Source organism: Nyctereutes procyonoides, unplaced genomic scaffold (genome assembly GCF_905146905.1).
Source record: "Nyctereutes procyonoides isolate TBG_1078 unplaced genomic scaffold, NYPRO_anot_genome, whole genome shotgun sequence".
NCBI lineage: Eukaryota > Metazoa > Chordata > Mammalia > Carnivora > Canidae > Nyctereutes > Nyctereutes procyonoides.
This window is the reverse complement of record NW_026575125.1, coordinates 50,396,719-50,418,540: the sequence shown is the minus strand read 5'-3', so window position 1 is coordinate 50,418,540 and position 21,822 is coordinate 50,396,719. Positions and strand designations below refer to the sequence as shown.

The 21,822-nt window shown below is 36.2% G+C and overlaps 1 protein-coding gene across 7 annotated transcripts in view; it reads left to right on the top strand.

The window, feature by feature from the left end:
• EDA (ectodysplasin A) overlaps positions 1–21,822 on the top strand; it is a 445,917-nt gene that overhangs the window by 75,400 nt on the left and 348,695 nt on the right. The window lies entirely within an intron of this gene.

Genomic DNA, 21,822 nt, shown 5'->3' with positions numbered 1-21,822 from the left:
ATTTATTTTGCCACATTAATGTTTTAACACGTAAATGTTTACTCATTGTACACAGAACTGTCATTTGCAAATATTTAAGTTTTTTTGCCTTTGAAAAACCTTAGTTCCCAAGACTATATGTTCTGTACCTCAATTTCCTTATTTATCAAATGAGGATAAGAGTACTTAGAATGCTGTCTAGCTTCCCAGTCACCCCATACAGAAATTCCTCTGTCTTTCTACTTAACTTTTCTACTGCTTCAAGCTACTCTCAGGAACTCGCATATAAACTGTATAAATTAGGGATCCCTGGGTGGCTCAGCGGTTTAGAGTCTGATTTAGCGTCCGCCAGGGATAGATCCTGGAGTCCTGGGATAGAGTCCCATGTTGGGCTCCCTGCATGGAGCCTGCTTCTCCCTCTGCCTGTGTCTCTGCCTCTCTCTCTCTCTCTCTGTATCTCTCATGAATAAATAAATAAAATCTTTAAAAAATTGTATAAATTGTGGCTACATGTATATATGTTTTATATCTCCTGCTAAATTACAGCCTTCTTCAGGTCAGGGGTTAGTTGGGTTTTCATCTTTTTTGACTTTCATAGTTTCTGCTTTAGTGCTTATCTATTAAATACACTTAAATATTTCTTGTAATCATTTTAGTTGCCTTCTTTAGATTATGATTTTTGTCTTATCTTTTTTTTAAAGATTTATTTATTTTAGAGAGAAAGAGAGAGAGGCAGAGAATCCTCAAGCAGACTCCTTCCTGAGTGTGGAGCCCAGCATGGGGCTTGATCTCAGGACACTGAGATCATGACCCGAGTCGAAATCAAGAGTTGTCGTTTAACCAACTGAGCCACCCAAACACCCTTGTCTCAACTTTAGTAGAGCACCAGGAATTTATTTAGGCATGTGGAGCAGCATAAACAAGAAACAAATAGGAAAAAAAGGAAAAAAGAGAACAAAATAAATATATTCGATGTAAGAGAAGAACCAAGTTAGGAAGTAGACAAGGAATGAAAAATGTGTATGATTTAAATTTTAGGCAGAAAAGCATCAATGATTATTTTAAGAAGTCTGAGGGAGAAGACTATGTGACATTACTCTTAGTGATAAGTGAAAATCAACTTGATTAGGCATGATAAGAGTGTTGGAGATGAGCAAAATTAGAAGCAGCAAGATGTGAATCACCAATGTGAGAGAGCGTTCAAGTCATAGTTCTTTTTATCTCTATTAATTAGTAATAGTTTTCAAGTGTTCTGAGTCTGGAGAAATCCAAGGAAAGCAAGTGCTTTGGAATCAAACAGCCTGGCTTTGCCACTTAGCTGTATGAACTTGGCCGAATTACTTAATTTTGTTTAGATTCAGTTTCCATTTAAATAAAATGAATTTTATAGCGTCTACTGCAGAGGATTGTTGTAAAGATCAGATAAAGGAGTATATGTCTCAGTGTAATGCTGTTAAGCATTTAATAAACATCAATTGTTATTGGTTGTGTCATCATGAAGTTTATTTACAGTGGGGAAGTGAAAAGGAATAATGAAGTAGGAGGTATAACCAGAGGTACTATGTCAGAGAGCTGGGTGACAGAGAGAGAATGAAGTTGGACTGGGAAGAACTATGTGGAATAGTAATAATAATATTATGTAATTATTATTATTGATAACATATGTTTAGCACTTAATTTATAGTGTTTTCTAGTACTTTATGTCATTTGGGCCAAACTTCATTTCAACCTACTTGAAACCTCTAGAGATCTGATTGATTTTGGCATATGTGGGAAAGCTGTTATTAGACAAGATGGTTTAATAACCATCGAAAAGAGTAGTGATTATCAAACCTGTCACCTTCTCCCCCTTACCCCCTGCCCCATACTCATTGCTGTAATACCTATTATTAGAAGGGTGTTGACCTTAGTCAATTTGCTTACCAGAGGATGTAACAAACTCATTCACTTTTTCTCTTGGTCTCATTTTTGTAACTCACACACACCCTTTACTCTTTTGAGCAGCACTTAAATGGACCAATGTTTTAGAGATTACATGTGGAATATAGTCTTGGAGGCTTAGGTTTGAAACTTCAGTGAAACCACAAAGTAATCAGAAGCATAATTGAGCAGGTGGAACAAATTTGTTAAATCTGTTTTGTAGGAACAAAAATCTGTTTTGTGAAAACAATAACTGGTTTTATTTATTTTATTTTTTTAAAGATTTTGTTTATTTATTCATGAGAGACACACAGAGAAAAAGAGGCAAAGACACAGGCAGAGAGAGAAGCAAGCTCCATGCAGGGAGCCCATTGCGGGACTGGATCCTGGATCTCCACGATCACATTCTGGGCCAAAGGCGGTGCTAAACCGCCGAGCCACCAGGGCTGCCCCAATAACTAGTTTTAAAGTAATAAATCAGCCTTAGGTTTACTGTTCCATAATCAGGGTGGGAACAAGGGAGGAAAGAATGTATAGGTTTTCTGAAGACATCTGAGAATATAAGTGTGCTCTCTATATGGCAGATTCCAATGGGGGAACAGAGGAACCTCTTCCTATTCACATCTAGAAAAACTGGGAAGTTTGTCATCAGCTCTACTGTGTGGCAGCTATGACTTCAAAAGAACCTGTTCACTTCATCTTGTATATATTTTAGTAGATAACAGTATTTCAAACTATCACAAAACAAGGAATTTGGGGGATTAAAGTCTAATATGTACTACATGGAGAGACATAATTTATTTTCTTTTACTTAAGATAGAACTGGACAGAGATATTTAGTATAGGACTCATTGGAAAATATAGATTTCCCCTCCTTTATCTAAAAAAAAGACCAAAAGTATCAGAATATATGTGTTAGAAAGGACATAAGATCATCCAGCTTAAGTCCTTATCTCCTCTGTAAATCCCCTCTACAACATCTCTATCAAGTGGTCGACACCCTAGGCTTGAAATATGTTGGTAATGAAGACTATGCCCTCTCCAGAAATAGACTGCCATTTGCAGGCTAATCTAGTTGTTATTAAAAGCCTTTCTTATGTAATTAATACTGCAGTGATTTACCCTGTGCCTCCCTTCTACAAACGCACAAACTCTTTTCCACTAGACAGCCGTTCAGATAGAATACAGAAATCACCACATCCCCGTCAATTATCTCCCACCTGTTCTAGACTAAACATCTTCCAACTGTTCCTTTGTTACTTTGTTGCACTTCCCACACTGTATTGTGGTCATAATTTTAAAGCTGTATTGTCACACATCCTCTGAGTGGTGAGCTCCATAATGGCATGAACCATATCTTAAATTTTAATGTCTGTGATATCCAACAAGTATTTGAATGAGACAAACGTGGTATTAAAGTCTTTCTAGCCTACTTTTGTTTGGATGTTCTCTGGTTTATTCTTCATTAAACAAATACTGAATACCACTATGCCAGCATTTAGGAATGTAACAATGAAAGAGACATAGTCCCTGACTTCCTGGAACTTAAAATCTATTATAAGATATAGACAAGGAGGGGCAGCCCCGGTGGCACAGCGGTTTAGCGCCGCCTGCAGCCCGGGGTGTGATCCTGGGGACCCAGGATCAAGTCCCATATCGGGCTTCCTGCAGGGAGCCTGCTTCTCCCTCTGCCTGTGTCTCTGCCTCTCTCTTCGCTCTCTCTGAATGAATAAATAAATAAATCTTTAAAAAAAAAAAGTAAAAAAAAAAAAAAAAAAAGATATAGACAAGGATATGAACAGTACAAAATAAGGTGATAAGGCTGCAAAACAAAACACAGCACATGGCTTCCAACCAAGGCTTTTTGGGGTCAGAGAAGGCTTTTGTGTTTTATTGGGAAATAGTCTATTTTTCTATAAAATATTTTATAGGAAAAATATTCTAGATGTGATCTGAGCAGGCCTAATGATCACATTCTTCATCTGGATATGTCTGCTGTCATAGTTTTAGGTGATGTGGGCCTTTTTAAAGCTACTTCATAGGGGCAGCCCGGGTGGCTCAGCTGTTTGGCACCACTTTTAGTCCAGGGTGTGATCCTGGAGACCCAGGATCAAGTCCCATGTCAGGCTCCCTGCATGGAGCCTGCTTCTCCCTCTGCCTGTGCCTCTGCCTCTGTGATCTGTGTCTCCCATGAATACATAAGTAAAATCTTTAAGAAAAAAAAATAAAGCTACTACATATTTTTTTCATTTAATTTATATTGAACACCCACCGTGTATGAGGAGCTGTGCTAGGAACTGGTACTACAGCAGTGATTAGAGGTAGATTTTTGATGAAGCCAATAAAGCTTAAGTTTTAAGGTTCCTCATTTGCAGGTGCCCCTTCTAAGGCCCTATAGCTAACTCTTTATTTGTAATTTTGTATTATTTTTCTTAAAGAAGATCTTGTAATTTGTACATACTTGAAGTCCAACAAAATCTATTATCTGTCTCTGGCTAGTATTCCATGGTATGGTTGTACCATAGTTTGTTTAATCTTTTACTTGTTGAAGGACATCAAAGTTGATTCCAGTTTTAGGCAGTTACAAATAAGGCTACAACAAACATTCATGAAAGGTTTTTATATGAACATAAGTTTTCATTTTCCTGAGATAAAGGCCACAGAAGTATAGTTGCTAGGTTCTCTGGTAGTTGTATATTTAGTTTCTTTTTTAAAAAAGAAATTGCCAAACTATTTTATAGAGAGGCTGTACCATTTTACATTCCCATCAGCAATGTGTAAGTGATCCTGTTTATCCACATACTTGGCCAGCATTTGGTGTTACCACTATTTTTTGTTTTTGCTATTTGTATAGGTGGGTAGTGATAATCTTTTTAAAAATATTTATTTATTTATTTGTTTGTTTGTTTGTTTGAGAGAACAGAGGGAGAGGGAGAAGCAGATGTGGGGCTTGAGCCCAGGACCCTGGGATCACAACCTGAGCCGAAGGCAGACATTCAACAAACTGAGCCACCCAGGCGCCCCATGTAGTGATAATCTTATTATGGTTTTAATTTTCATTTTCTTAATGGCTATAATATTGAACATTTTTCAGGTACTTCTCTGTCATCTTTACATCCTCTTTAAGTGTCTTTTAAGTGTCATGTCTTTTTCCATTGTCTAAGAGGATTTTTTTTTTACTGTTGAATTTTGAGAATTCTTCATATAGTCTAAATATGTCTTTTGTCAATTATGTGGTTTGCAAATGTTTTATCCCAGTCTGTTACCTTGTCTTTTTATCTATTTACATAGTTTTTCACAAAGCAAAAGTTTTTAATTTTAATGAGGTTCATTTTATCAATTTTTCCTCTTATGGATCATGCTTTTGGTGTCATGTCCAAGAACTCTTTGCCTATCTCTAAGTCCCAAAGGTTTCAATGTTTTTTTTTCCTAAACTTTTTTACACGTAAGTCTATAATTTATTTTGAATTAGTTTTTGTGTAAGGAATGAAGAATAGGTCAAGGTTAGTTTCTTTGCCTGTGGATATTTGTTGTTCCAGCATCACTTGTTGAAAGACTATGCTTTTTCTATTGAATTGATTTTGAACTCTTGTCAAAAATCAGTTGAACATATTTATCCATTCCTATTTCTGGGTCCTCTGTTACATGGATCTATATGTTTAATTCTCCACCAATACCATACTGTTTTGATTGCAAGAGCTATATAGTAAGCCTTAATAAGTGGTGAAATAATTCATCCTGCTATTTTGTTCTTTTTGAAGGTTGTTCTAGCTATTCTAGGGCCTGTGCCTTTTCAAATAATTTTGGGTAAGTTTACCTGTCTACAAAAATCCTTTCTGGGATTTTGATAAGAATTATTATAAAACTGTGGATCAATATGGGGAGAATTGACATCTTTACTATATTATCTTCCAATCCATAAACATACTATATTTCTCCATATATTTAGGTATTTGATTTATGTAAACAGCATTGTAATTTTCATCCTGTACATGTTTTGTTAAAATATATATCTAAGTAATTACATTTTTTTCAGAGCAATTGTAAGTGGTATTGTGTTTTTTATTATTTAAGTATAGTTGACATAGAATGTTTCATTGGTTTCAGGGGTATAATATTGATTTGACATCTGTACATTACTCAAGGCTCACCATGTTAAGTGTCGTCACCATCTGTCACTGTATATCGTTATTACAATATTATTGACTATATTCTCTAAGCTATACTTTTCATCTCTGTAGAGGAGAGGGGATTGCAGAGTAAAGGGGATTAAGAGGCATGAACTTCCAGTTATAAAATATGTCACAAGTTGTATTATGTTTTAATTTTGGTTTCTGCATGTTCATGTTAGTATATAGAAAAGCAATTAAATATTTGTATGTGAGACACCTAACTCTGGGAAACAAACAAGGGGTAGTGGAAAAGGGAGGTGGGGAGGGGGTTGGGGTGACTAGGTGACGGGCATTGAGGGGGCAGTTGACGGGATGAGCACTGGGTGTTATGCTATATGTTGGCAAATTAACTCCAATTAAAAAAAATAAAATAAATATTTGTATGTTGATTTTCTATAATGTGACCTTGACCTTGGTGAACTCAATTAGTTCTAGGAATATTTCTGTACTTTCACTGGGCTTTTCTACATACATGTGGTATCTGTGCATAGAGATATTTTTCTTTCTTCTAATCTACACACTTTTTTTTTCAACTTCCAGTACTGTGTCAAATAACGGTATTAAGAGCAGGTAACCTTGCCTTGTTTTTATCTTAGGAGTAAAATATTCAGTCTTTCATCATTAAGTATGATGTTAGCTGTGGGATTTCAGTACATATTTTTATCAAATTGAAGTAAGTCCCTTCTATTCCAAATTGATAAGAGCATTTTCTTTTTTCATGAATGAATTTTGAATTTTATCAGGTATCTTTTCTGCATCAATTGATATGATCATATGATTTTCTTCTTCAGTATGTTGATTATGGTCAATTATATTGATTGATTTTTGAACATTGGACCAGCCTTAGATAGTTGGAATAAACTCCACTTGGTCATGGTGTATAATGCTTTTTATATACTGTGTTCAGTTTGTCTATATGTTAATGAGGAATTTTACATCTAAGTTCATAATATTGGCAAATTTTCTTTTTTTTGTATTGTTTTTTGTCTGATTTTGTTTTTGTTTTTGTTTTTTTGTTAAAGATTTTATTTATTTATTCATGAGAGACACAGAGAGAGAGAGGCAGGGACACAGGCAGAGGGAGAAGCAGGCCCCATGCAGGGAACCCGATGTGGGACTCGATTCTGGGTCTCCAGAGTCACGCCCAGAGCTGAAGGCGGCGCTAAACCACTGAGCCACCTGGGCTGCCCTTTTGTCTGATTTTGGCATCAAGATAATATTAGCCTCATGAAATGAGTTGGGTAGTGTTATCTCCTCTTTTCTGAAGGAGATTTCATAAAATTGAAATTATTTCTTCTTTAATGTTTGGCAGAATTTTTAAGTGAATCCAGCTAAGCCCAGAGCTTTCTTTGTCAGGAACTTTTAAATTACAAATTGAATTTTTCTGTTGTTTGTTAGGCTATCTAGATTGCTTATTTCATCTTGGTTGAGGCTTAGTAGTTTGATTTTTGAGGAATTGGCCTGTTTATTCTCAGTTATCAAATTTATGACCATAAAGTTATTTATAGTATTCCTTTATTATCTTTGTAAAGACTGTAGATATTAGTGATATACTCTCTCATTTTTGACATTGGTAATTTGCCTTTTTTTACTTTTGTCAGTCTTGCTAGAGTTTTGTCAATTTTTTTAGATTCAATTTGTTTGATTTTTCTATTTTGTTTTCCTATTTTCAATTTCATTGAATTTGCTCATATCTTTCTTTTTTTCTTTCTGCTTTCCCTAGGTTTATTTTGTGCTTTTTCCCTTTCATTTCTCAAGGCAGGAATATAGGTTATTTCATTTGAGACCTTTTCTTATTTCTAATGATAGCATTTAGTGCTGTAAATTTATTTCTCAAAACTGCTTTAGGTGAAATCAATATTTTGCTATGCTGCATTTTAATTTTCACTCATTTCTATGTAATTTTGATTTCTTTGATATTTCTTCTTTGACCCATGGATTATATAGAAGCATGTTGTATAATTTCCAGTTATTTAGAAATTTCCCATTGTCTATTATTGATTTCTAGTTTCATTCCATTATGATTAGATAATATAATTAGTATGATTTTAATGTCTTTAAATTTGTAGAAGTTTGTTTTATGTGTCAGGATATGGTCTGTTTCATTAGCATGTGAAAAAGATGTGTATTCTATTAAACAACGAGTTCTATATACAGAAATTAGATCCTGTTGGTTGTATTTTTCCGATCTTCTATATCCTTGTTAATTTTCTCTTTTGTAGTTCTATCACTTGCTGAACGTGGAATGTCTAAGTCCTTAACTATAATCCTGAATTTTTCTATTTCTACATTTATTTCTATCAGGCTTTTTTTCATGTATTTTGAAGTTCTGTTGTTTGTTACACACATTCAGAATTGCTACATCTTCCTGGTGGATTGGTCCTTTATTATTATGTAATATCCCTGTTTGTAGTAATTTTGTCCTCTGTGAAATCTACTTTATCTGATTAATATAATCATTCTTTTTAAAAAATAATATTTGTATGGTTTATCTTTTTCAACCATTTTACTTTCAACTTACTTGTGTTATTGAATCTGAAGTGAGTTTCTTGTAAAGAATATATCATTGGGGGGGCATCTGGCTGGCTCAGTGGTTGAGCATCTGCCTTTGGCTCCGGTCTTGATCCTGAGGTCCTGGGATTGAGTCCCCACATCAGGCTCCCTCCAGGGAGCCTGCTTCTCCTTCTGCCTATGTCTGTGCCTCTCTCTCTTTCTCTCTCATGTATTTTTAGCTCCTGTGTAAGTCTTTGTTTTTTAATTGGTATATTTAGACCATTTACCTTTACGGTAATACATTTAATAATGGTGCCTAAGCCTGCCATTTTTAATTTTTTAACTTAAACTTTTACTTAAATTCCAGTTAATATACAATGTTATATTAGTTTCAGGTATACAGTATAGTGATTCAACAATTCCATACATCACCTGGTGCTCATCATGAGTGCACTCCACATGGATGGAGCTAGAGAATATAATGCTATGTGAACTACGTCAGTAGAGGAAATCTTCCATTTTATTGTCCATTTTATCTGTTTTCTCTTATTCTTCTGTTTTTCTTGTCTTCTCATGGGTTGCTTGAACATTGTTAGCTTGATTTATTTATAGTGTCTTTGAGTGCATCTCTTTATATAATTTTTGTAGTGGTTGATCTGGGTATTACAATATACATATGTGATTAACAGTCTACTGGTAACATTTTACCACTTCAAGTGAAATTTAGAAACTTCATTTACTTTTAGGTCTCTTTACCTTCTCCATAGTTAAATATCATTGTCTAAAGTGTCAGATGATCTTATAATTTTTGTTTCAATTACCAAAAAAGATTTTTACAACTTAGGAGAACAAGGATAGTTTACAGTGTTACATATATTTCTGCTCTTTCCATTGCTCCTTTTTCCTTCCTAATGTTCCAGGGTTCCTTCTTTTATCATTTTCTTTGTGAAGGAAAGAAGGACTTCTTTTGGCCAGTCTTTTTTTTTTTTTTTTTGGCCAGTCTTTTAGGGTAAGTCTGCTGCAATAAATTGTTGGTTTTTCTTCATCTGAAAATGGGTTATTTCCCTTTCCCTCTTGAAGATAGAAAATTCATGATTGACAGTTGTCTTCTTTCAGAACTTGAAAAACATTGTGACACTTTCTACTAGCTTCTGTGGTTTCAGTATAGAAACCCTTGGTCTTTAGATTGATACTTCCCTATAGGTAATCTGTCATTTCTTTCTGCTTTCAAGATTTTTTTGTGTGTGTGTTTAGCTTAAAAATTTTTAATTACAATTTGTCCTGGCATGGATTATTTTTTCTTGAGTTTATCCTGTTTAGAGTTCACTCAATTTTCTGAATGTGTGTCCTTTACTAAATTTTGGAAGTTTCAACCATTATTTCTTCACATATTCTTTCAGCCCTACATCCTTTCACCTGTCTTTCTGGGACTCCAATGATACAAATTTTAGATCTTTTGTTATTTTCCCACAGGTACCTGAGGCCCTGTTCATAACTTTTCAGTCCATGTTTTCCTTGTTGTTCATATAGGGTGAATTCTACTGCCATTACTATCCCTCATCATCTCCATTATTCTATTGAGCCATCCAGCAATCTTTTTTGTCCTCTCATTATATTTTTCAGTCCTATAATTTCCATTTGGTTCTTATAATTTCTGCTTCTTTGTTGATGTTTTCTATTTTTTCATTTGTTTCAAGAAAATTTGTAAATGATTTTTGAAGCATTTTTTGATGGCTGCCTTAAAATATTGTCAAATAATTTCAACGTCTGATTCAACCCAGCGTTGGCCTTGTCTTTTCTCTTTCAAGTCATTATTTTCTTGTTTCTTGGTTAGAGGAGTGATTTTTTTTTTACTGTATCATATATATAGATATGTATCATATTAGGAGACTCTGGATCCTATTTGTTTTATTTTAACAGCCACATTGTTTAGGTTTAGCATAAAAGTCTTGGCCTACTTTTGTGGGTTCCAATGGTAGCTTGGTTTTCACAGACTTTGTGGTATGATTTTGGTTTGCTTGGTTTATCTGGTGCTACTGGGCTCCCACTGGTCCCTGTTGGTGATACCTGATAGGAGAGAAAGGGTTTTCCCGGGCCTACCACTGGATGTCTCTGAGTGAAAAATGGGTGCAGTGGGTTTCTCTACCAATGTCCCCTACCCTCACACTGATCCAATGTCTCTGGGCAGGGGAGGAGCTATTGGGTTTGTGAGATAGAGAAGCTTCCTGGAACTGGGGTGTTTCTTGTGACCTGAGTCCTAAGTCTGGTTCTGTCTTCCCTCCCAGTGTCTTTGGGTAGGGGTAGAGTTTTGAGCCCATAGGGACAGAGACTTTCAGACCAGACTGCCTGCAATAGCTAGGTCTTTCTTGTATGCTCTGCCAGCCTCAGTATTTTTATGTGGGCAAGGAGAGTCTCAGGCTTGGTGCAGAGAGAGTGAGTACCTTTCTTGGCTACTTATTTCTGGTGAGGACCTGTGATTTATAAGGAATACATATTCAGTAACCCAGATGACTAAAATATAATTCTCATATACATTTGGTATTCATTTATGGTTCCTGGCTCACAGCTCCCAAAACCCTTGGAATTTCCTGAGTGATAAGAGCAATCATTGGGAGCATCTTTTGTCATAATATTTAGTCTCTTGTCTTTAGTTCCTGAAATTTCTTCAGAGCCATGAAGGTGAAATGGATATCTTGTTATTTATAACAAAGACCTTTCCACCACAACTGGGTTTAAGTTAATGAGGTAACTTTTGGAAAGCACCTAGGGGTGAGAGCTGGTTGCCAGGATAACCAACCATGATTAGAGGATTGGAATTTTCAATCCCACCCCTTGATTTCCAGGAAGAAGAGAAGGGCTGGAGGTTGAGTCAGTTACCAATGGACATTGATCTAATCAATCATGCCTATGTAAAGAAACTTCCATAAAAACCCCAAAACAGGGGCACCTGGGTGGCTCAGTCAGTTAACCATCTGCCTTTGGCTCAGGCCATGATCTCAGGGTCCTGGGATCAGGCTCTGCATCAGGCTTCCTGCTCAGCAGGAATCTGCTTCTCCCTCTCCCTCTGCCCCCTCTCATGTGTGTGTGCTCACTCTCTCTCTCTCTCTCAAATAAATAAATAAAAAGCAAAAGGGTTCACTGATGTTTTAGGTTGGTGAACACATAGTGATGTGGGGATAATAGCATGCTCAGAGAGGACATAGAAGCTCTGCATCCTCTCCCCATACCTTGCATCTCTTCCATCTGGCTGTTCCTGGGTTATAACCTTTTAAAATAAAGCAGTAATCTAGTGAGTAAAATGCTTCTCTGAGTTCTTTGAACTACTCTAGCAAATTAATCAAACCCAAGGAGAGAGAGGGTCACTAGAACCTCTGGCCTGTTGGTCAGAAGCACAAGTGACAACCTGAACTTGTGATTTGCATCTGAAGTGAGGAAAGGGGCAGTCTCCTGAGACAGAAACCTGAACCTGTGGGATCTAATGCTATCTCTGGGTAGATAGTGTCAGACTTAAGTTGAATCTCCAACAGGCTCCTGGTGTTGGAAAATTGTTGATATAAAAACACCCTCCTTCCCCACATGTTAGAATTAGGTCCAGAACCCCTTTAGCTCCCAACTGATTCTGTATGGTGTTGATGTTGGGCTTGCCTAATGTTTTCAAGTGTACTCCTGTTTGATTCAGGAAGGAATGAGTCTACCTGGGCTGATCTCTTCCTAGAGTGGAGGATATGGAAACATTGGGTCTGAATGGCCTTTCTCTGTTGGGTGCAGGTATGCAAGACATCCTGGTATACTGTTCTCTAATTCTGGAGCCCCCCAACTGTTCAGTTTATTCTTACCACCTTTCAGAGTTCTCTCTCTTTTTTTTTTGTACCATGTCCAGGTTTTATTCTTGTGTTTAGCTAGGAAAAGTAGGGAAAAATACCATTCTACTCATACCAGAAGTCTTTTTCTGTAATAATGTGTTCCATTCAACTTGCTTAGAATCGAGATTAAATTCACCAGTTTACAAACATGACTATCTTTTTCTTTTCTTTTCTTTTTTGAAAATCAAGACTACATTTGCCTCTCTCCAGAATTCTCTCCCTCTCTTACACAATTCTGTCTAGACAGCAGTTTGAAAATCTTAGCCCAAGGTCTTTCTGGTATCCCGGAATGTGATTATTCTAGGACAACTGCTTCTTAATCTCTTCTTGTGTCTCTGTTTTCATTTTTTTCTACTAATATTTTAAGTATGCTTAACTGGTCTTCCAATTTTCTTAGAGGATACATGGATATAAGGAGGGATTTTTTTTCCTTTCTCTGTGTCACTTAACATTACATTTCTTTTTATTTCTGATGGCAATTTGAAATAACCATTTCTTATGCTCAGAGTATATCTCTTTCTAAGACTCAGGTTATTCTGAACCTTAGCTTTTTTACTGTTTTGCCAACTTGAGATTGTGTTTGAATATTACCTCTACTTTTTTCTAGATGTGTGATTTGAGATTCGTTATTTAACCTCTGAGCTTTCATTTCCTCATCTATAAAGTAATGCTACTAATAATAGGAACAACTGTATAGGATTGTTCTGAGGATTAAATGAGATAATACACTTTAAGCATGTAGCATAGTTCCTAACAGAGTAAATACTAAACAAATGCTATTGCTCTTGTTATATATTTTTAAAATCTAAGATTATAAAGAACTTTTATAGCTCTTTTGATACTTTTTTCTCCTTTGCAGTTTTATAGTCAGAATTTCATTTTTGAAAGCCTTTCAGAGAGCCTTTGTAAATTAAGTTCTCAGGGAATGAGATTGCATATCCTTTTAATTGTGAAATTTCATCTAATTTCATTACAACTTGCATTCTTATGCTAGTACTGTGATGGTCCTCTTGAGTAGTAAATGCAAATATTTCATAGCTCTGTCTCCATGCATTTGATGTGTAGGTGTTAAATTAGCCTTTCTGGTTAACCATCCATAAACATTTCAAAATACATACCTCATGTGAATACCCAGCTTGCTTTTACATGCTACAAAAATTCTTGCTTGTTAGACGTTTCACATTATCATATGTCCTACCAGTATTTCTTGCTGTATTTTAAAAGAAGTTTATGGTTGTAGTATATTTTCATACTTCTCTGGTGAAGTATGAAGTTTATCAGACACTTAATTTGAGCTCTCTGAACAAGAATCATATCTAATTTTATATTTTATGCAGTGTCTATTGTAATTCAGGTGTTTCTAAATGATGTAGCAATTGTAAAAAGGTCAACAAATTGACATTATTATGAGTGTATTCTAACTAACCTGATTTTTCCATTGTGTTTTTCCCCTGAGTTAAAGTTGGTAATTATTTTAATCTTGATAAATTCCTTAGGTATCATATTTGATAGCTATAATTCTGGAACCTCCCAAAACTATCTTAATTAGAGGCATGTTGGAGTGTGTTTGAAATTTTTCTGCTGCAGTTCAATTACTTAGGAGCAGTATTATGTAATCTTAAAGATGTGAGTTTTCTTCAGGGATTCAACTTTCCTGCTTTCTTCCACCTATATTTTTAGCTCTCCACCTCCTCCCCTGGCAAGAATAGGAACCCAAATTGTTGTTAGTCTTTTGGAGATGGTTGGAACTATGGTCTAGCTAACTCCAACCTTTGACTGTTTTAGATTGTTTTTGAGGGCCAGCACTGGTATTATGGCCAAATTCTAACTTGCGTATTTAGATTCTGGTATCAGAAATCTAATTGAAATGGCACAAGTTCTAGTGTTTTCCTTCTTGCTATCGTGAAATGGTGGTATGCAGTGGCAATGTACTATGCTTTCTCAGTGCTGTTTCATTGGTAAGTAATTGGTAGATATAATTTGTTTAAATGCTTGTAGAGTGTTGTTGAGGCCTTTATGGGGAATGAAGGATTGATTAGTAGTTGTTGGGTATGCTTATGTTAAGTTACAGAATTGTAACTTGCCAGCAAAAATATAGATTAAGCCCTTGGGCCTGAAATGAGGATGAGCCCTCTCTGTGCTTTCATGGCCCACTTCTCTCTTTCCTCATCTCTTCCTTTTGCCCAATCCATGACTTTGCTTTTCTTAGAGACACATAATCTGGCTTTTTCTTTGTTCAGGATCCTCTTACTTCGACTGTTTTCACATTATACCACGTTTCTGGAAAAATGCCCTCTCCTTTGTCTGCCAAACCCTTTTTGCTGCCGTCAGCCTGTGAGAGCTAGAAATCACATCTTCTTATTAAACTCTGTTGACCTGAGTGTCACAGAAGTGACAGCACCCTGAGGCATAAATCATGTAAACACTTCTTCTTGTCAATTTATGCAGATGTTTGGTGTTTTTATACTGCTGTCTTGGTATCTTTGGGGGATAGTTATCTGTTGTCTGGTATCTTAGATTTTTAAATCCAAGGGGAAACTCCTATCAGATTTAATTGGGTATTTAGCCTCACAAGTAAGTAGGCATTAATAGATTGCTGTTTGATGGCAATGTCATTAAGGGCAAAAGTTGACAAATAGCCTCTGAAAAATTAGAACTCTTGTTGCTTGTTGAACTTTCTAATAGGTAACTGAGCTTATATGCTCAGGAATCATTTCAGTTCTTAGCTACGTAGTATTTACTACAGTGTTTCAGAATTTTTTTTTTCCTTATAAACTAGTCAGGTGACTCAAAGACTTTATTGCTTAGTAATCCTACTACATTGCTTAAGCATGATAATGCTGCCTTTGAATTTATAAGCCATTGACTAAAGAAGTCTTAAATTTCTGTTGTTGAGTTCTCCATGAATCTGACTGAACATGTGGTAGATTTCTACTTCTGGGTATTTCATTATCCATAAACTACCTAAATAATAACTTTTAGGGCAGAGACAGAGCCCTCCACAATCAGAAATCTGCCTACATTACCTCCTTTATGTTCTACCACACCCTATCACTCATCTGGTTCCAATAGTACCAAACTGATTGTAGTTTTCCATGTGTACTGCCATACCTTTACTCAAATGTTACCTCCTCTTGAAGTACCTTTCTTCTCTTGCTCCCACTCCTTAATAACCTGGTATATTCTTGACCTACCTCATATATCTTCTATTCTGTGATAACTGATTCCTGCAACCAGATGACGATAGTTACTTTCATTTCTTCTTTATAGCATCTTCTGTACACCTCTAGTTGTAAACACTTCAGCATTGTATTTTCACTATTTATGTTGGTAGTCTTACCCCCACTGATTTTACTGTGAGTTTCTTAAAGACAGGACTTTTTGTTTTTCCAGAGTTATCGACACCTACCATGTGCTTATTAATACATGTTGGAATGAGGAGATGAACCAAGGACAAGCATTTCAATGGAATTAGAAACCATGGATATGGGAACTTGTGCTTTTGGCTTTGAAAAACTAAATTGTATCAGACTAAATATCCCTCAAGAAGAACTAGAAAAGCTGGATAAAATTATAAAATAGTTGTTTGAAAGCATCAGAAAGCTACCAAAGTAACTAGAGTTCTAAATCCCAGAGAAGAGAGATGTACTGAGGTAAGCCCAACATTCCGAGTGACATTTCCTTTCAAGGCATTTTCCAATATAAGTGGTATAGGTAGAGAGACTGAGAAGCCAATCTGAAAGTAGTAATTAAGAGACAAAAAGGATGAGCAGAGGTTTTAGCATCTCACAGAGCTTAGAGACAAAAATTGGAGTTCAGGGCTATCATGATAATGAAGACTTTGAGGGCCTAAGATGCCATAGACAGAAATTACAATAAACTTAGTCCAATATTTTACACTGCCTTTCTCTTGTGACATTTGCTGATTTCTAGGTGGCATAGGGCAAAGGATTTGAGAAATTAAGCAGAAAGGGACATATCTGAGTAGCTAAGCAGGGCTTTCAGCAAGTTTCACAGTGCTGGAGAGTCAGAAATTGGAGTTTAGAGCCTGCCAAAGAGCAGGGACACTGGTAATTACCTCAGGTTTTCATTTGGGATCCCCAAAGGGCTAAACTCCAGGAGAAAGGATAAACTATAAAAATGCCATTCCTCACAAAGAGTAAAGCATAGCTTTGAATCAGCTCAATCTCATGCAGGATTAATGTGTTCTGTCCTTCATCACCTGGCAGGAACAAAAGTAAATCTTCTCTGAAGGAAGATAATATCATCCAGATCTTCTCCAACTTTTAATATGCAGTGTCTGGCATTTAATCAAAAATTACTAGGCTTATCAGTATGAGTTTGCTAGGACTGCCATAACAAAGTACTACAGACTGGGTGGCTTAAACAACAGAGGTTTATTGTCTCCCAGTTTTTGGATGCTAGAACCTTAGTGAAGGATTTATTCCAAATGTCTTTCATTGGCTTGTAGATGGTCACCTTTTACCTATGTCTCTTCACACTGTCTCCCTTCTATGTGTATCTCTTTGTCCAAATTTACTCCTTTTTATAATAATACAATGACCTCACTTTATTGTGATTACTTCTATAAAGACTCTCCAAATAAGGTCATATTCTATGATTTTCTAGGTCAGTAGAAAATATTTAGACTGAAGAAACAAGAGGAAAAAAGGCAAAAAATACAAAAAAAACCCCTAACACCCCCCCCCCCAAACACAAACCATATCAACAATTCCTTGGCTTCATTTTAGTGTACTTGTTGGGAAGCCATGAAAATGTCAACTCAGCCTGTATAGTGAATAATAGATTTACAGTCATACAGACTTGGGTTAGAATCCTAGCTCTACCTCTAACTCTTTTACTATGTGGTGTTGGATTAATGATTCTCTGAGCCACAATTTCTTTATCTGTAAAAGAGGGACAATAAAACCTACCTGACAAGATTGTTGTGAGAATTAAATGAGATAATACATGTGAAAGTTTTTTGTAAATGCAGGACCACACGTATGACAACATTTGCTCTTTATTGAGCATATTATATAAAACTTTGGGAAATTTCTGTTCTGAGCAGAAGTCTACAGATAACTTGTTTTCTAGAGTCAATATCTGCCTTAAAAACACTTCAGAGTAAAAGCTTATTCAATCTGTTGTGCATACGTGGTGAAAAAAGAGTGATGTTTGCTATGCTATGCCTTACTCCATCAGGTCTCATTTTATCATCTTTGTGAAAGGTTGATTCTGCTTAAGATTACTGAGATTTTCTGTTTTTTTTTCCCTAGTCCTAAAACACTTTATAGAAATACATCTTGTTTTAGTATGTTAAAGATTTTTTATTTGTGTTTCATCTGTCAACTTATATTTTTGTTTTATTGCTATTTCTAATCTCTTCAATTCTACAGTTAACTCAGTAAACATCTGTTGATATACTATGTGCCAGGCACTGTGCTAAGTGCTTATGATAAAAGATGAATAATATATATAGTGGGGAAGTTAGATACCTAAATACTTTTGATATAGGAAGATGAGTGCTATGGGGGAGGCATGTAAGCACAGAAAAGAGGTCACCTCTGCATGTGGTGACACTGAGAAGTTGACATTTGAGTTACGTTTCTAATGATTGGTAAAAATACCTTGTTGAGAAAGGGCAGATGAGCATTTCAGATAGAGGAAATAGGATGCGCAGGGGAATTGAAAGATTTGATGTATTCAGGGATCAAATGTAATTTGGCATGGCTAGGGTATAGGCAAGAGAAGGACATGAGTGAAAGATTCAGCTGGAAAATTTTGCAGGTCCTTAAAGAGAAAAAGGAAAGGGATAATAAAGGTTTTAAGCAGGGGAGTTAAATACATTTCCGTATCAGCAGTGTTTTACGATCCGTGGACTGGAGATAGGTGAGGAGAAAGGTCAAGAGATGAGTTAGGAGGCTGGTACAAAATCCCAAGTGATAAATTATGAAGGCCTCTAAACTAGGGCAGTGGCAGTGGAGATGGAAAGAAGAGCACAGATTTGAGAGGTGTGACAGAGCCATGCCTCTTGGTGTAGAGGTTTCTCCTCACAATGGAATGGATAGTTTGTCTCTATTATTTCTCTTTCTAGTAAACTATAGAGTTACCCCCCTTGTATGAGGATTTATTGAAGGAACCAGAGCAAATAGAGAGTGTAGCTGAATATATACCAGCTAAAGAAAAATGAATCCAACAGTAGGAATTTATGTGGAGGTGCTAGGATTTGGTAAAGTCAGTCACTGGATATGGGTCAGTTTGGTCAGAAAGAATATCCTTGGATGACTATTTCCTGGCCTTTTTTATCTCATTAAATCTTCATTGCATCTTTCCTTTTTACTCTCAGTTCCACCTTTCTCCTTTCACTAAGAAAAGATAAGGCAATCAGTTGTGAACCTCCAAAAGTTCCTACTCCTACACTTACCTACTTCCATCTGTGCCTGTTTTCTCTATCTTCTTTCCTGTTACTATAGATAAATTGTTTATGCTTTGTATAAAAATTTTGTATAAAAATTTTGTATAAAAATCAACCCCTCCACTTATGCACTAGATTCCATCATCTCTTGCCTACAAAAGGACATTCCTCCAACGTTTATACCCTAGGTCTCCTCTTTCTCTCACACTCCACAGAATTTTAAATATATCCAGCTGCTCCTCATCCTTTCCACTGCTACCACCCTGATATAAATCATTACCTCCGAACTAGATTATTTCAATACCCTCATAACTGATTTTTCTGCTTCCACACTTGTATCTTTTTAAATTCTAATCTCCATACAACAGCCATATGCTCCTTTTAAAAGATAAGTCAAATCATGTTGTTCTTCTGCTCCCATTGGCTTCTTATCTAAATGGTCCTCAATATGGCTTACATAAAGCTACCTTTTGGACCACATCTTCTACCACTCCACCCCTTACTCTTAGTACCAAACATGCCAAGTATTCCTTGGGGTCTCTGCACTTTCTGATCCCTCTGTCTGAAATGTCTTTCTCCACCTCCCTTTACACCTGTCAAAATGGCTTGGTTTTCTCCCTTTTCTCATCACAAATATCCTTCCAGACCACCCTTTATAGCACACAAAAATCTCCTGCACACCATCCTTGTTTAATGTCCCTTCCTGCTTAATTTTCCTTCATATCATTTATCTACTACTTTACATTGTTTTCATTTATTTGTTTAGTGCATATTCTCCCCTTAAAATGACATAGTTCTTTGAGACAGGGGATTTTGTTTTGTTTGCTGCTATATCCACAGTACCTAGATGTATTAGGTGCTTTATAAATATTTCTGAATGAGTAAATGAATTAGTGAATCAGGAGGGGAAGAGTCTTTTTTTTTAAGAAATTAATTTTTATTGGTGTTCGATTTACCAACATACAGAATAACACCCAGTGCTCATCCCGTCAAGTGTCAGGAGGGGAAGAGTCTTGAGGAATATTTTCAAAGCAAGAAGGGATATTACTTGGTGGAAAAGAGGAAGAAGGGCATTCCAGACAGAGGCAGTATCATTTACTAAGATAAGACTGTAAGAATGAGCTCTTGAGGTCTGGGAGATAGAAAACATTGTCTTTTACTACTATGAAATGGCTGTTAAGATGTGACTGGGAGTAGGTAGCATTATCTTATAGCTTTTTAAATCCTATCTGGTCTTCAAATCCTGAAACTATACCTCTCTGGGGCCTCATTTGACACTACAAATTTTACTTTCACAACTACACAATTATTTGGAGGCAAGAATTTTAGTTAGTCCTGCCTTAAAATGTGTGTGTGTGTGTGTGTGTGTGTGTGTGTGTGTGTAACGTTGGAAAGGGAAGCAGTGTTGTGAGTGCTTTAGTAAAAGAACGTGTCTGTGTTTTACGACTTTTGATCAGTGGACCATGAAAAATATTTATGAACTTAACCTACTCACTTTATTGCTTTATGTAAGGTAATGCATTTGAACATGTATAAACTCTCAGACTAAATTTTCTGCTTTTTATCCTGTAAGATAGTCCTATATGTCAAACCTCATCAAATTATTCATTTAAATTGGTATAACGTTCATTATAATTTAATTCTTCTATAAATATTTAGTAAAATTTTCCAGTAAAACCATGCCAACCTGGTGTTTTCTTTGTTGGGAGGTTTATAACTATAAGTTAAATTTATTTAGTTGATATAGAACTGTTCAAGTTACCTACTTCTTTTTGAATTGCTTTTATTATTTTGAATCTTTCCAACAATTGGTCTAATCCAACTCCGTGTCAAATTTATAGAGTTATTCATAGTATCCCCTTTTTGTATTTTTAATGTCTGCAGGGTTGTTAGCCCCACTTTCATTTCTCATGTTGGCAGTTTGTTTCCTCTTTTTTTTTTCTTGGTTTGTATAGCTAGAGGTTTATCAATTATATTCATCCTTTTAAAGAGTCAACTTTTTATTTCATCTGCTTTTCTTTTTTTTCTTTTTTTTCTGTCTGCTTTTCTTAATTAAAAATATCATTGAGGCACCTGGGTGATGCAGGTGGTTAAGTGTTGGACTCGGTTTTGGCTCAGGTCAGGATCTCAGGGTCATGAGATTAAGCCCTGCATTGGGCTCCATGCTCAGTGCAGAGTCTGCTTGAGATTCTCCCTCCTACTCCCTCTGCCCCCTCCCACCTCTGCCTGCTCGTTCTCTCTCTCTCTCTCTCTCTCTCTCTCTCTCTCTCTCCCTCTCCCTCTCCCTCTCCCTCTCCCTCTCTCCCCTCTCCCTCTCCCTCTCTCTCAAATAAATAAATCTTTTTAAAAAAATCATTGATTTGTCAATGGTATTGAATTGAGATCCCAGAAGTATACCCATGCTTATATGGGCAATTACTATACAACAAAGCAGGGTCCCTGGGTGGCACAGTGGTTTAGTGCCTGCCTTTGGCCCGGGGTGCGATCCTGGAGACTCGGGATCGAATCCCACGTCAGGCTCCCGGTGCATGGAGCCTGCTTCTTCCTCTGCCTGTGTCTCTGCCTCTCTCTCTCTCTCTCTCTCTGTGTAACTATCATAAATAAATAAAAATTAAAAAAAACACAAAGGAGGCAAGAATATCCAATGAGAAAAAGAGTCTATTCAATAAATGGTGCTGGGAAAACTGGACAGCTACATTTCAAAAAATGAACCTCAAAATGGATTAAGGACCTAAATGTGAGACCTGAAACCATAAAACTCCTAGAAGAAAAAACAGGCAGTAACGTCTTTGACATCAGCCCATTTTTCTAGACATGTTTGCTCAAGCAGGGGAAACCAAAGCAAAAATAAACTGTTGGGACTATACCAAAATAAAAAGGTTTTGTGCAGCAAAGGAAACCATCAACAAAATGAAAAGGAAACCTATTCAATGGGAAAAGATACCTAGAAATGATATATCTAAAAAGGCATTAATAT